The following is a 17,057-nucleotide window of genomic DNA, read 5'->3' on the forward strand; positions in this document are numbered from 1 at the left end:
CATGTTGGTTTTTAAGTTCATGACTTTGGAGCCACACATCATAGGTCAGAAACGGCAGGATGAGAAAAAGCACGGCAGTGAATAACGACAGACACAACCCACCCTGCCAGGCCAGGAGTCAGATTCTGAGACACTAGGTCACCTGGTTCCCAGGTGTGTTTGCATCTGACCATCATTCCAGTCAGTGATGCAAAACCTTTACATTAGAACACTATGGCATGAAAGAGATTTTTAGTGCAATTCGTGGCTCATACTTTTGAGTGAGGTCTGCTCAGCACAGAAATAGGACTTTAGGTGAAGCTGGCTGTGCTGATGATGCCAGAGTCCAACAACAGAAACCGTTTTCAAATACTCCTTCTTTTTTCAAAAATACAAACCCCCAAGCCCTCAAATATAAAACTACTAAAAATTCTACTTGATCAGCAGCAGATTTACGAACTACAAGACCAATTATAAGAAAGTGTTTAGCAAAAATATTCTTCCCTGATCAGTGTCCCCAAAATTCATCTAATCCTAAATTGTAAGAGAAATGGCTATGAGAACTTCACTTTAACAATCTCTTTGACCCCCTAATTCCACCAGTGTCCCATCTGATTTAACATGAAATAACACTGAAATTACTAAAAAGAAAGGTGGCTTCGGTCAGTACAGATGTTACTTTTCTTCAGAGAGAATGTGGCAGGAACAAAACAAACCTGGGTTGAGCATCAAGATTTAAAATAAGTATCTCAGGGACTCTCAAAAACCAAACAAGCGAACCAAACCAAGCTGGGGTTCAGTTTTTGCCTCATCACTTACAACCCAGGTCAAATCAAATGACAACCTGGAGTTTCAAGTTTGCTCTATCTGTACATATGAAATAAATATCCTCAACACAGGTGCAGTGCAGCATTCCTTAACAGATCAAATAAAACACATGGCAATGTTTTCAAAATTATGAACGTCTATGTAAGCACATTGCCAATTACTTAAGCTTTGTGGATTATCACCATAGGTACACCTCACACACTTTTTTACGATGCCCTTTGCTGATGCATCCCATGTGGTAAAGATATTGTATGTCAAAACTTCTGTAAAAATTCAGGCAACAGAGTTCCTGTCTGGAGCACACCTGCCAGTCACACATTTTTTGTCGGGATGTCAAAATCGAGGTTCTCTATTCTATGGACACCACCAGAGAAGGACAAAATCTATCGGCTTCTTTCCCAAAAATACTCTGTGAGGTTTTTTGCCTCAGTGACTGGCACACGTGCTGACTGTCCGTCTGCAAAAAGACTGTTCTATCCCCTTGCAACCGCTTGCTGTTTTCTGACTACAGCATGACATGTTTTCGAGTTGTTAACAAGGTGGGAGGGCTGGTGCAAGACCTTCTTTCATTCAGAGCACTCCAAGGGTCTCTCTCCAGGAGAAAGCCTAAGAGGTTGAGAATATTCTGACTGGACGTGTTTCAACAGTAATGGCACTCCAGGGGCTTCTCTTGAGAATGGAGTTGGTAATGTTGAGTGAGGCAGGAGGGTCAGCTGAAACACTTCCCACACAGCTGGCACTGGTAAGGCCTCTCCTGAGCGTGAATCCTGTAGTGCTGGATGAGGTGCGACCTTTGACGCAACCTTCTGCCACAGTCGCAACACTGACGGGCTCTTTTTCCAACGTAGTCGTGCTGCCGCTTATATCCAATCAAATACATCTTGTCTCGGGGTAACTCACATGGCAGGGCTCTTGCTGCTTCGTGGGCTTTGAGATGCTGGAGACGATGCACAGCCTGGATGAAAGCTTTGCCGCATTCGAGACGCTCACGGCAGTCCTGCCTCTGAACGCTCACGCGGCCGTAGACATCTGCACGCTGGGTCAAGGACTTCCCATCCCAGTGAGTCTTCTGATGCCTGCTGAGGCGCGGCATGAGGTAGAAGGCCTCTCCACACCGTTTACATACAAAGGGCATCTTCCCCGTGTGGATTTGCTGGTGCTTCTCCCGGCCTCCTCGGGTACTGAAGTCTCTCCCACAAAATTCACATCTGTAGTGTTTGTTCTCTTGGAGGAAAAACGAGTTGTGGGCCAGGCAGGACCTGGTGCAGACTCCAAGAGTACTGTGCTCCCGGGGACCCTTTCCTAGCAGACTCTCCGATGCTTTCTTACGTTCTGAGCTTTTCTCTAGTTGATCACCCTCGTGGCTTCCTTCCTGAGCGAGGGTCTTGGGGTCACTCATTTTTATGGGACTCAAAACTTGTGCCGGCTTGACCTGGTGTGACTCCAGTGGATCATCAGCACAAGACTCTCTCGTGTGGGCACACAAGGAGTCACCTGCCTCCAAATCCTTTATTCCTGCCCCCGAGGATGATGTCTCTACAGGCAGGCTTTGCTCTGGAGTTAGATCTTTGGTTTCAGATTGGTCCTCACAACCTAAAAGAAATGTAAAAGGTCCTCTACTATTTTTTACTCAGAGAAAAACATCATTATAGTAGAAATAGAAGAAAGAGACCGAACATCACAAACACATTAATTAGTACAGAGGTTTGAGAGTTGTCTGGGGATGTAAGGAGAGAGTGGGAGAAGGATGCAGAAGACAGCAACCAAGGATAGGTGAAGGTGAGGCAGAAAAGACCATCTAGGAGGACTGAACATTGACAAAGATGCCAGAGGCACTGACAAGAGAATGAGAAGGAAACCAGAGAAAGACGGGGGACTGGGGTTTGGCTGCAACTTTCACACCATGCTTGGTACATCATTGCTGTTTGTAGGAACTAGTATAACTGTGGCCATAAATGGATTCTATTATCAGGTCAATCCAGGAGATACCATACGATGCAAGTCAGCTTTCACTCTTGTAGGACTCTTCAGATCCCTTAACCAGCATCTCAGATCTCAAAGAGGGGAAATGTAAGAGGTAGCATTTCTTGAACTGATCTTGTTAGGCAACACTTTTTGTTTTTTTGTGTTTTTTTTTGTAAAGAACCCCTATTATCATAATTCTGTAGGACTATTGGGGAAACACTGGAGTACCCCGGTCAACACCTTCTCACTCAGAATAAAGCAAGAGTACTCCAACTCTTTTCTTGGCTCCCAATCTCTCATTTTACTCATTCAATTCAACATTTATTAAACGCTGATTCTGAGCAAAGCGTTATCCACCTGGATGTTCATAAGTCTGTATAGAGACTTATCCTCCAAACGGGGAGAGGGGGGACGGGAAGGGAAGGGAGGGGTCCTCGAGGGGGAAGGAGGGTTTTCTAGGGCGGGAGTCCTTGAGGAGGCCAAAGGTGTGTCTGAAAGGGAAGGCCCGTGGGGTCCTCGAAGGGGAGGGCAGCGGTCCGAGAGGACGGGGAGGGTCCTCAGGGACCAAGGAACGCGTTCTTGGGGGTGAGAGCAGAGAGGCCATAAAAAGGGAGGGTCTGTGGGGTCCTGGGGCGGGGAGGAAGGTGCGACGCGGGAGGAGGAGGGCGGGTGGAAGGCCTTCCGGCCGGGGAAGCATTGGCAGGAAGCCGGGGCGTGAGCAACAGGGAGGCCCCGCGTCCTCCTCAGAGCTGACTTGGCCCGCGCGGCCTCCCGCACCCCTTCCCCTCAGGGCCGCTACTTCGCGCCTCCCTTTCCGTCGACTTCCCCGCGAAGAGGAGCGTCTGCCCCGGCGGCCCTGAGGGGACGCCCGCACCTCCCTGCCCGCGAGCCGGGCCCTCACCCCCAGGGCCTCTCCCTCGCGTCCGGGCCCTGGCCGCCGCGCGCTCACCTCGCAGACGGACACCCTCGCCTGACCGAACCTCTGCACCTCGGTCTTGCAGCGCAAACCCGCCAGGCAGGCGCTACCAGCGGTCTGCGCATGCGCCCTGTGGGACGGCCGGTGCAGAAAGCGCCGCGCAGAAAACGCAGGCCGCTTCTGGCCGGCTCCGCTGGGCGGGCCCGCGAGGACCACCTGGCCTAGAGAGGGCTGGGAGGGGCTGGAGGACTACTTCCTTTAGATGCTTTACGAGTTTTGGCAGTGGTTAGCACGTGGTTTAAACCGGTTTCAAAATAAACAGTATGCAGTGAAAAGCCTTCTCACTTTGTGTGTGCCACCGACCAAATTCTCATGCTATAAAACCACGGAACACTCAGGTGACCGGTGCAATTATTTGAATACGTATGATTATTAAACTGAATAATTATGCAACTGTGAATAATTATGAAAGCGTGAACATGTTTTCAGTGTCCTTCCACAGTGTCTTTGTGTATATGAAAATAGAGATACATGCGTATATACATATGTGCGTTATACACACATATGTCGTTATCATTGATACGTATTGTACATATCTATACTATAAATTCGGTAGATATTTACCTGTAATAGATATAAATAGTTTAAAATATAAAATATATTTTCTAAATAAGAACTGTGACGATGTAACACAACCTATAATGTGACACAGTGTAGTACATACTGTAGCTTAAAATGTGTACTTAACTAATATAAGTACTTCCTTGATAGCAATATAAGGCTTCCCCGGAAGCTCAGTTGGTAAAGAATCCGCCTGCGATGCCGGAGAGTCTGGTTCGATTCCTGGGTCAGGAAGATCCGCTGCAGGAGGGATAGGCTACCCACTGCAATGTTCTTGGGATTCCCTTGTGACTCAGCTGGTGAAAAATCCACCCTCAACGCAGGCAGACCTGGGTTCGATCCCTGGGTAGGGAAGCTCCCCTGGAGACGGGAACACCTATCCACTCCAGTATTCATACCTGGAGAATTTCATGGACTGTCGAGTCCATGGGGTCTCAAAGAGTCAGACACGACTGACCAACTATAACAAGTATATCATGATGCCACGCAGATTCATATTATATGTAACTATATGTCTGTACAAATAGAGTAGAAACATTTTTAGTTTGCAAAAATACTCATAGTCTCGTTTCCTACCTTTTTTATACAAAAGGTGGCAGACTGTACCCATTGTTCTATGCCTTCATTTTTTCCTATCTCAGAGACCTTTTCATATCAGTACAAAGAGAATTTGCCTACTGTTTCTGAACAGCTGTTTGAATTCTGTTGTACTGTTGTTGTGACTTGATTTATTTACCCCATCCCTGACTACTGGGTGGCTGAGTTGTTTTCAGCCCTTTGCTACCAGTATTCTGTGCAAAACTATGAGCTTCAGCAGTTCTGCTGCTGTGTAAACCTTCTGGGAAGATAAATCCCCTGCAGTGGAATTGTTGAGCCACAGTGCACATGTGTGTGTCATTTTGACAGAGATTTCTAAGCTGCCTTCCATAGACGCTTGCCTATCAGACCCCCACCAGCCTGTGTGAGCAAACCTGCATTCTCAGTGTTATAGGATGCTTTTTCAGGTTTTCCAAAACTAGGGTCGAGAAATTTTTCAGGAGCAAGGTAGAATATGTTTTCCTGTGTTGAGGAGCCATTTGTATTTAACTAAAGAACATTTATCAGGGCCTCGAGATACGTAGGGAAAGTATAGTGAAAGGTGCAATAAGTATTTTAGTCATTGTGATGTTGATTATGGTGATGATGGCATAATGGTTAATATTCTTGACACTGGTCTTATACCTGTGACAAAAACTAACTCAAAGTGGATCAGACACCCAAATGCAACACCAAAACTAGAAAACTCCAGGAAGAGAACTTAAGAGAAAACCTATGACCTGAGATTTGGTGATGGCATTTTAGGTATACACGTGCAGCTCACAAACCCCTGGTGTGGGGGATTCCCCAGAAGTGCCCTTCTATGTATTGTATCTGAAAACCTGCAATTTGGAGGTCATTCAAGCTCTCTGAGCCTCAGTCTGTCCTTCTAGACTAAAAGGACAGCAAGTTACTAAATGTAAGGATTAAAATATGTAGAGGTGGATAATGTTTTCTTCCACGTGCTGAGGGTCGCTGGGTGCGTCTGAAAATGAATCAACAAAGACACATTAACTGGAGACAAGCTTACAACTTATTTTAATATGTTTTAAGTGACGCAGGAGCCTTCCTAAGGAAATGAAGACCTAAAGAAACAGACCTGAGTATTTCAAACTAGGTTTGATGAGGTGGGGACAGTTGTGGAAGAATATGATCGGTTAAGGAATAAGAGGTGAGTGTAATAAGCTGGCAGAAACTTAGCAAGGCCTGTGTGTTAGGCTTCCTCTTGGAAGTGTTCCTCACCCTTTGGAGATAAGAATGCTCCTTTCCTCCTGCTATAGGCAGGGTACCTCTCCCATGATGGGATTATGGCTTGTTTCATGGAAGAAGGGGGAAGGGGAAGAGAGTGAACCTCTTCCTTCCACTGTTTTCTCAAACTGCTTCACCTTCAATATGCCAGGTGCCATATTTTGGGGTGAGGTATCCTGAACCCAATCACATGTCAAATGATTAAAGTGGTGTCTGAGATCCATACAGGCAGTTTATATCTGTTGGCTTCAATTTTATTAGACGACTCTTGACAGTCCCTTAGACTGCAAGGAGATCAAAGCAGTCAATCCTAAAGGAAATCAACTCTGAATATTGATTGGAAGGACTGACATTCCAGCTGAAGCTCCAATACTATGGCCACCTGATGTGAAGAGCGGACTCCTTGGGAAAGACCTGAGGCTGGGAAAGACTGAAGGCAAGAGAAGAAGGAGGTGGCAGAGGATGAGATGTTTGGATGGCATCACCGACTCAATGGACGTGGGTGTGAGCAAACTTTGGGAGATGGCGAAGGAGAGGGAAGCCTGGCGTGCTGCATCCGTGGGATAGCAAAGAAGTGGACGTGACTCGGTGACGAACAACAACAGCAACCCAAAAAGTAAGAAATAACAGTGGTTGAGGGAGGAATGGAGATAAGGGGGAAGCAACAAGGACGTTCCCAACAGGGATCGCTGATTCCGGATTAGAAGTCAGTGAGGAGTTAACACAGCTTGGGGTCCAGAGGAAAAATAGGTCAACAACCCAGCTTGGAGGGTCCCAGGGAGTCATGCACTAAATGTCAGACTTGATGCAAAGCTCTCTGTTGTGTACATTTCCATCTAATTAAAGAAGCAGACATTTTTCTCAGAATCCACATGAAACATCCAGAGGTCAGGAGACTCCCACCTCTAAGTCACACACATACCTTAAGTGCACGTCAACTTCTTGGAAATTCATATCTTTTTCTGGATCTTGTTTTTCTCCCTTGTTCTTATTTTCTAGGCTGAAGGTTACTCACGAATATTTTCTTATGTGTGGGTGTCTTGTCCAGGGTGCCTGCCAGGGGCACCACACGAAGTCAAGTGTGTAAAAGCTGTATGTTCAACATATGGTTGTTGAGGGGAAGGATGCAGGGAAGGGATGGTTAGGGAGCGTGGGACAGACATGTACACATGGCTGTATTTAAAACAGAGAACCAACAAGGACCTGTTGTGGAGCACAGGGAACTCTGCTCAGTGTTCAGTGGCAGCCTGGATGTGAGGGGAGTTTGGGGGAGAACGGACACGTGTGTATCTGTGGCTGAGTCCCTTTGCTGTCTGCCTGAAACTATCACGGCATTGTTAACTGGCTATAGAAAATAAAAAGTTAAAAACTTCATGTTCAATTTATTAGCAGCACCTCTTAAGAGATCATAAGTAGGAGGTTACATTGTCTTAAGTGGTTTTCTATCTCCTTATGTTAAAATCCGAGCAGCGAGAGTAGATAAAGGGATTATATATTCATACATATTAAGATGTCACAATATGTAATCATATAAAAGCAATTTATGCACATTTGAATCTTGATTTTCGTTTGCTGAAAGAAAATATTATTAAGATAAAAAGGAAAATCATCCCCCTGAACATGGTATTACCCCCGTGGTTCTTGCTCCCATGCAAATATTTTACTCAGTCATCATACCTTTATACAACTTAAAAAAAAAACAAACAACTTTTTGTTTGTATTGAGGTATAGCCAGTTAACAATGTTGTGATAGTTTCAGGTAAACAGTGAAGGGACTCAGCCATATGTATATATTTATCCATTCTCCCCCAAATTCCCCTCCCATCCAGGCTGCCAGGGAACATTGAGCAACGTTTCCTGTGCTATACAGTAGGACTTTGTTGGTTATCCATAAGTTTATCCATAAGAACAAACCATAAGTTTGTTCTCTAAGTCTGAGAGACTTTCTGTGGTGTAACTTCATTTATATTTCATTTTAGATTCCACATATGAGGGATGCCATATGATATTTCTCCTTCTCTGTCTGATTTACTTCACTCGTTATGACAATCTCTAGGTCCATCCATGTTGCTGCAAATGGCATTATTTCATTCTTTTTAATGGCTAATATTCCATTGTACTGTGTACAACTCTTATTGTATGTGTATATTTTATGCTTTGCACAATTTATTATGTTTTCTCTTTTAAATTAGTATCCCTAAGATCTAATAAGAGTACATCCTGAGAAATGCCGGGCTGGATGAAATACAAGCTGGAATCCAGATTTCTGGGAGAAATATCAATAACCTCACATATGCAGATGACACCACCCTTATGGCAGAATGTGAAAAAGAACTAAAGAGCTTCTTGATGAAAGTGAAAGAGGAGAGTGGAAAAGTTGGCTTAAAGCTCAACATTCAGAAAACAAAGATCATGGCATCCAGTCCCATCACTTCATGGGAAATAGATGGGGAAACAGTGGAAACAGTGTCAGACGTTATTTTGGGGGGTTCCAAAATCACTGCAGATGGTGCCTGCAACCATGAAATTAAAAGGCACTTACTCCTTGCAAGGAAATTTACGACCAACCGAGACAGCATATTTAAAAGCAGAGACATTATTTTGCCAGCAAAGGTCCATCTAGTCAAGGCTATGGTTTTTCCAGTAGTCACATATGGATGCGAGAGTTGCAGGGGGAAGAAACCTGAGTGCTGAAGAATTGATGCTTCTGAACTGTGCTGTTGGAAAAGACTCTTGAGAGTCCCTTGGCCTGCAAGAAGATCCAACCACTCCATCCTAAAGGACATCAGTCCTGGGTGTTCATTGGACTGAACAGTCTCTCTGTATAGAGACTCTATAATCAGGCTATAAATGTACAAAAGGAGAGTTTGGGGAATTTCATCTGGGAACAGAAAAAGATCAGGCAGGGGAAGGCATTAGGGCTCAGCAAGCAGTGAAATGGGCGGCAATCTTATTCTGAGCAGACACTGACTATGGAAGTACACAGTCCTGGGGAGCAGCAATATAGGGTTCTACTAGGAGTATCTATGAGAGATGAAGCTGGATGTGACTTTTGGACCAGACTGGGACAGATTTAAATGTTTTGCTAGAAGTCTGGATTTTCTTTTGGGAGTGGTAAGAACCTGATGTGTGCTTTGTAACGTCAACTCCCTGAGGGCTGGAAAGAGCAGTGGTATCACACCAAGGTTTTTGCTTGTCTCAGTGACAGAGGAAAGACCTCTGATTTCTAGCTGTCAGGGGAAAGGCACAAATGAATGCAGGGGCTTGAACATTAGAGGATACGGAAACTGGCCTCCCTGGAGCTGAGCAGGAGAGGAAGAGATGAGCTTCAGAGAGGAGATAAAAGAAGTACTGAGTGAGCATGATGTGGCGTGACCACACGAGCCCCTAAGGTGAAAGCACCTACCGGCCCTCTGCCTAAGCTGAGTGGGCTCTGAGGACCAGCTCCCAGCCCCTGCTCACTGACCAGGGTTGTCTCCCCAAGATCCCGGTCTCACGGCTCACCTTGACATGTCACTGCACTCCCGTCTTCCTCCCTAGCATGTGACCCCTCCTCTTCCAGCTGTGAGATAATGTCAGGTTTAGGGAACTGGTACCCTGTTGAAGAAGGAGACTTATAACTTGGGGGTTCTGTCCTGTACCCTCAGGAACTCCCAGCCTGGTTTCTAAAGGCTCTGAGATAACAGGCAAGTGCAAATTTACACACAAGAAAAATAAAGCCTGTTTCCAAAGATTCTGCCACTAGGGACATATGCCAATGTCTGGAAACAATTTTGGTCATCATGGCTTACCGAGGGAGACCAGGTTCCTGTAATTTTCCAGCATCACCTTCCGGTAGAGCTTCCTCTGAGAAGCACTGAGGTTAGGGTAATTCCTCTGGACTGAAGTCCACAGCCACATCCTCGAAAGTCACCAATTCCTGAAATACCAGATATACTCCTAAATGATTGAAATCCGGAATTATCCCAAAGAGGGGGAAAGGTATCTGATAAGAGGGGACTGACCATGAAGCACACCTTCAGACAAGCAGAAAGACTCTAATCCAAAGGTTTCAGGGACCTACAAGGGTTTCTTTCCTTTAAGTCCTTCTCATTAAAATGTTTTCTTCTCTGCAATCACCCTCTTGTTTCTTTCAGTCTTCTAACTTTATAGAGGCTTTCAATGGCTAAGTCAAAGATCTCTCTTGGGAAACGTCACACTGCACTTGAAAATATGTGGGTTATTTTCCAATATCTTTTGCTATTAACTTCTATCATAATTCCACAGTGATAGGAGAACAGAGTGTATATGATTTCAATACCTTCAGGCCATGAAACTTTTGCACTTTATGTTCCTGGATATGTTCCAGGGTCTCCTAGTTTATAGTCTATGGGAACTTGAACACAATTTGGATTCTCTTGTTGTGTGAAAACTATATAAATCTGAAGTTATGTCCAATTGGTTCATACTGCTTTTCAGATCTACTATAGACTTCTACCTTTATTCATTCCATTAATTTTTTGAGTTTGATATTGGAAGTCCACCTAAAAATTGTAATTTATCTACTTAAAAATAATTCTAATTTATAGTAGAACTTCCCCCATAGCTCCCTCATAGCTCAGTTGGTAAAGAATCTCCCTGCAATGCAGGGGACTTGGGTTTGATTCCTGGGTCGGGAAGACCCCTGGAGAAGGAAATGGCAACCCACTCCAGTATTCTTGCCTGGAGAATCCCATGGATAGAGGAGCCTGGCAGGCTACAGTCCATGCAGTCACAAGAACTGGACTTGACTTAGCGACTAAACCACCAACCACCACATAGTGGAACTATATGTAACTTTGTTCTGAACTCTCCAAGCCTCCTGTAAATGTGTTATCATAGTTTCATAATTTAAAACATAAAAAAGAAAGAGAATAAATAAGTATACCTTTCTTTTGTCTTGAAGTCTGAGAGAAGTGGGAATATTTCTAAGACAGCTCCTGCTGCGAATTTCTAGAGATCTGTGTGGGAGGAGAAAGATCCTTTTAAGTTCCTTAATAAAGAGAGAAAAATGCAAATAAAAGCTGAGCAGTATACCCCAATCCCAGGAAAAAGAGACAGTTGGGTTTACGTTCTGGTTCTCTCTTACAAGCTCTGTGAGTGTGGATAGGTTAAGCCTCAGTGACTCATCCACAAAACACAAACAGCTCATAAATATGCAGAGATGGCCAATCTTATAATAAGAAAATGCATTTCAAAATGACAAAGTATGACTTTATACTCATTCAACTGTCAAAAATTAAGACGTTGGACAATACCAAATACTGTCGAGAAGGGGGACTCTTGGTGGTGGTGGTGTAGGACTGATGTTGAAGCTGAAACTCCAATACTTTGGCCACCTCATGCCTACGAAATCTTATTTTAAGTTCCTCGTGCAGAGTTTTCTGACTTTACAGATTGTTATTAGATTACTATTTTAGATTGACCTGCTCAATGCACTTTGATAGATTGTCTTCTCTAACTGGAATAGACGATCATCTCCCAAGTCTATTTCACTTGTGATTTTATTTGATTCTCTTCTGGGGTAGAGGTCTGTATTTGAAACATTCAACCTAAATAATGGAATCAATAAGAAACATGTTTAAACTTACAAATCTTAATAAACTCTGGACTTGAAGACAGATTATTAAGATCCTAGCCCTTGAAAACATGAAGTATATTGTTTACAAGTTAAAACCACCAACTTTGGGTGTCCATCCAAAGATCAGCTAAAAAAAACATCATCAGCTTCTAAGAAAAGCATACCTTTCCATGACTTATGTGGCCAAGGAACATCAAAAAGGAAAAAAAAAAGAAAAAAAAAACAAAACGAAACAGCAAACAATGTAATCTCAGAGGTCTGCACAAAGGATAGCAAATAGCAGCAGAGAGTGGCATTTTACCTTAAGAGAAACTGAGGCTAGAGTATGAATATTTTTCCCTTTCCTTTTCTTGGCGAGTGGTAGTTGCTATTCTGTGGTGGGAATGTTTTCCATCAGATTCCCTAAAAGCAGAGCCCATGTTTGCTACTCACAGGACTCAATGGTGAGGGTTTTCCAGGAGAAATGGAATGAGGGAAGCAAGATATAGCAGAGGGAAAACAAAATCTAAGGTCAAGCAGAGACCAAGTTGCACCAGGCTTTATCTCACTTTGTATTAAGGCATTTGCTTCCATGTCACTCAGTCAAAATTTCACCCATAGATGTGGGATTTTCACCTCTTGGATGAGGAGGCTTTCATGTGACCAAAGGCAATTTTCCAGAACAGGGAACCTTTCACAAAGATTAGTGGCCAGGATTTATGGAGTTGAGGGGTGCCTAGTGAAAGGGACCTGAGTGGTGCACTATAATAGGTATAGTCTGGTGCGGTCTTCCCAGCAGACCACACTGCCTCTCGTTTTTACCACTGGTCTTCCTACTTATTGTATGCCTGTATCCGAGGTTACCTCTGACCCTTGGGCCACTAAAATTTGCCATGAAGCAACCCACACCCATATATTATAGGAGTTGGAAAGTGTCAGTTGCTCAATGGTGTCCGATCTTGGCGACCCCATGGACTGGACCCCACCAGGCTCCTCCGTCCGTGAAATTTTCCAGCCAAGAATACCGGAATGGGTAGACAGTTCCTTTGTCAGCGGATCTTGACAAAGGCACTGAACCTGGGTCTCCCACGTTGCAGGCAGGTATCTTACTGTCTGAGCCGTGCACATCAAGTACAATGAGAATACCATGCATGTATTCCACTGACTAGCCGCCATACTCAAAGTCCAAGGTCCGGGGTCCAATTATCCTATCGAATGGTTCCTTTAATGGCTGCTACTAGTAATCCAGGTTCTAAAGTCAAAGTGAAAGCTGCTCAGGTGTGTCTGAGTCTTTGCGACTCCACGGACTCAGCCGCCCATGGAATCCTTTAGGCCGGAATACTGGTGTGGGTAACCTATCCCTTCTCCAGCGGATCTTCCTCATCCAGGAATTGAACCGGGGTCTCCTGCATTGCAGGCGGATTCTGTACCAACTGAGCTACCAGAGAAGCCCAATCCGGGCAGTAAGGTCAACCTCTAAACTGCATGCCCTATTACAAAGTGATGTGCACAGAATTAGATACGTACGAATAAGAAGGCTTCTAAGGAGCAAAATAGCCAAGTGGTTGGTATTGAAAATATCTATATATGAAAGAGTTGAGAGGTTCCAGGGAGATGTCTTGATTACGAAGCTTGCAGGAAAAGGAAAAAAAAAATGGAAGACAGACCTTGCAGGCCCACATTCATTCCATAATTCAGCTCCAACAGCTGAAATCGTTATCTATTGCATACACTATCCTCTGAGGCAGAAAAGGTTAAAGCTTAGAGTTTGGCAACTGCTAATCTGATCCAATTGCTCATCTAATCCACAGACTGGGAGCTGACTGTGGCTCAGATCATGAACTCCTTATTGCCAAATTCAGACTGAAATTGAAGACAATGGAGAAAACGAGAAATCATTCAGGTATGACCTAAATCAAATCCCTTATAACTATACAGTGGAAGTGAGAAATAGATTTAAGGGACTAGATCTGACAGACAGACTGCCTGATGAACTATGGACGGAGGTTCGTGACATTGTACAGGAGACAGCGATGAAGACCATCCCCATGGAAAGAAATGCAAAACAACAAAATGGCTGTCTGAGGAGGCCTTAAAAACAGCTGCGAAAAGAAGGGAAGTCAAAAGCAAAGGAGAAAAGGAAAGATATACCCATGTGAATGCAGAGCTCCAAAGAATAGCAAGGAGAGATAAGAAAGCTTTCCTCAGTGATCAATGCAAAGACATGGAGGAAAACAACAGAATGGGAAAGGCTAGAGACCTCTTCAAGAAAATTAGAGATACCAAGGGAACATTTCATGCAAAGATGGGCTCCATAAAGGACAGAAATGGTAGGGACCTAACAGAAGCAGAAGATAGTAAGAAGAGGTGGCAAGAATACACAGAAGAACTGTACAAAAAAGATCTTCACGACCCAGATAATCACAATGGTGTGATCACTCACCTAGAGCCAGACATCCTGGAAGGTGGAATAAGTGGGCCTTAGGAAGCATCACTACGAACAAAGGTAGTGGAGGTGATGGAATTCCAGTGGAGCTATTTCAAATCTTGGGAGATGATGCTGTGAAAGTGCTGCACTCAATATGCCAGCAAATTCGGAAAAACTCTGCAGTGGCCACAGGACTGGAAAAAGTCAGTTTTCACGCCAATCCCAAAGAAAGGCAATGCCAAAGAAAGTTCAAACTACTGCACAATTGCACTCATCTCACACGCTAGTAAAGTAATGCTCAAAATTCTCCAAGCCAGGCTTCAGCAATACGTGAACCATGAACTTCCAGATGTTGAAGCTGGTTTTAGAAAAGGCAGAGGAACCAGAGATCAAATTGCCAACATCCGTTGTATCATCCAAACAGCAAGACAGGTCAAGAAAAACATCTATTTCTGCTTTCTTGACTATGCCAAAGCCTTTGACTGTTTTTCCATGACAAGTTCTAACAGCTGCTTCCTGACCTGCATACAGGTTTCTCAAGAGGCAGGTCGGCTGGTCTGGTACACCCATCTCTTTCAGAATTTTCCACAGTTCTTTGTGATCCACATAGTCCAAGGCTTTGGCATACTCAACAAAGCAGACAGGTGTTTTTCTCGAACTCTCTTGTTTTATCGATGATCCAACGCATGTTGGCAATTTGATCTCTGGCTCCTCTGACTTTTCTAAAACCAGCTTCAACATCTGCAAGTTCACGGTTCACTTATTGCTGAAGCCTGACTTGGAGAATTTTGAGCATTACTCTTCTAGCGTGTGAGATGAGTGCAATTGTGCAGTAGTCTGAGCATTCTTTGGCCTTGCCTTTCTCTGGGACTGGAATGAAAACTGACCTTTCCCGGCTCCTCATGAATAGTATGAAAAGGCAAAAGATAGGACGCTGGAAGATGAACTCCCCAGGTCACTAAGTTCGTAACGCTGTCCAGGAGGCAGTGATGACAACCATCCACAAGAAGAACTGCAAAGAGGCAAAAGGTTGTCTGAGAAGGCCTTTCAAATAGCTGAACAAAGAAGGGAAGTGAGAAGCACTGGAGAAAAGGAAAGATGTATCCACCCGAATGCAGAGTTCCAAAGCATGGCAAGGAGACAGCAGATAGCCTTCTTAAGCATTCAGTGCAAAGAAATACAGGAAAACAATACACTGAGGAAGACTAGAGGTCTCTTCAAGAAAATTAGACATACCAAGGGAATATTTCATGCAAAGAGGGGCACAATCATGGACAAAAATGGTATGGACCTAACGGAAGCAGAAGATACTAAGAAGAGGTGGCAAGAATACATAGAAGAACTACTGACAATGACCGAGATAACCACGATGGTGTGCTCACTCACCTGGAGCCAGACTTCCTGGACTGACAAGTCAACTGGGCCTTAGGAAGCACCAGTATGAACAAAGCTAGTGCAGGTGATGGAATTTCGGCTGAACTATTTCAAATCCTAAATGATGAGGCTGTGAGAGTGCTGTACTCCATATGCCAGCAAATTTGGAAAACTCAGCAGTGGCCACAGTACTGGAAAAGGCCAGTTTTCATTCCTATCCCAAAGAAACACCACGTCAAAGAATGTTCAGACTACCAACAGTTGCACTCATCTCACACATCAGGCAAAGGAAGGCTCAAAGTCTCCAAGTCTTCAACAGTAAGTGAAACGAGAACCTCCAGATGCTCAAGCGGGACTTCGAAAAGGCAGAGGAACCAGAGAGCAAATTGCCAACATCCGATGGATCACAAAAAAGCACGAGAATTCCAGAAAAACACGTACTTCTGCTTCACTGAGTACGCTAGAGCCTTGGCCTGTGTGAATCACACCAAGCTGTGGAAAATTCTTAAGGAAACGCTAATACCAGAACACCTTACCTGCCGCCTGAGAGATCTGTATGCAGCTCAGGAAGCAACAGTTAGAATAGGGCGTGGAACAATGGACTGGTTCCGAATAGGGGGAAAGGAGTACGTCAAGTCTGTATAGTGCCACTTTGATTTTTTAAGTTATATGCACAGTACATCATACAAAAGGCCGGATTCGATGAAGCACAACCTGGAATCAAGATGGCCGGGAGAAATATCGCTAACCTCAGATATGCAGATGACACTACCCTTTGGCAGAAAGCGAGGTGGAACTGAAGAGTCTGGCCTGACGAGAGTGACAGTGGGCAGTGAAAAATCTGGCTTAGAACTCAACATTCAAAACACTAAGATCATGGCAACCGGTCTCATCACTTCAGGGTGAATAGAAAGGTAAACAGTGGAAACACGGACACGTTTTACTTTCCTCAACTCCAACATCACTCCAGATGCTGAATGCAGCCATGGGATTCAAACACCCTTGCTCCTTGGAAGAAAACCTATAACACAGCTAGACAGCATATTAAAAAACAGAGACATTAAACTACTGACAAAGGCCCATCCAGTCAAAGCTATGGCTTTTCACATAGTCATGGACGGACGTGAGAACCGGACCATAAAGAAAGCTGAGTGCCAAAGAATTGATGTTTCTGAACTGTGGTGTTGGAGAAGACTCTTGAGAGTCCCCAGGAATGCAAGATCAGCCAGGCAGTCCTAAAGAAAATCAGTCCTGAATGTTCATTGGAAGACTGATGCTGAAGCTCCAACTGTTGGCTACCTGATGCGAAGAACTGGCTCACTGGAAAAGACGCTAACCCTGGGAAAGCCTGAAGGCAGGAGGAGAAGGGGATGAGAGAGGATAACATGGTTGGATGGCATCACTGACTCAACGCACATGAGTCTGAGCAAGCCGGGGGGAGCTGGTGATGAATAAGGAAGCTTGGTGTCCACGGGGTCACAAGGAGTCGGACACGACTGAGTGACTCAACCGAACTGAACTGAATAATGCTTACGAGAACAGTC

The 17,057-nt window shown here is 44.5% G+C and overlaps 1 pseudogene across 1 annotated transcript in view; it reads right to left on the reverse strand.

Annotated features, from left to right (window-relative positions):
* Nucleotides 1-1,447: 1,447 nt before the first annotated feature.
* Nucleotides 1,448-17,057, reverse strand: part of LOC145537677 (zinc finger imprinted 2-like) — a 54,811-nt pseudogene continuing 39,201 nt past the window's right edge. Inside the window, exons 5-6 of the transcript XR_014076410.1 lie at nt 9,638-9,730; nt 1,448-2,400 (exon numbers count right to left, since the gene is read on the reverse strand). The product of XR_014076410.1 is annotated as a zinc finger imprinted 2-like (transcript). The remainder of the gene's footprint in view (nt 2,401-9,637; nt 9,731-17,057) is intronic.

The sequence above is a fragment of the Giraffa tippelskirchi genome, chromosome Y (assembly GCF_054371585.1).
Source record: "Giraffa tippelskirchi isolate mGirTip1 chromosome Y, T2T-mGirTip1v1.2.pri, whole genome shotgun sequence".
NCBI lineage: Eukaryota > Metazoa > Chordata > Mammalia > Artiodactyla > Giraffidae > Giraffa > Giraffa tippelskirchi.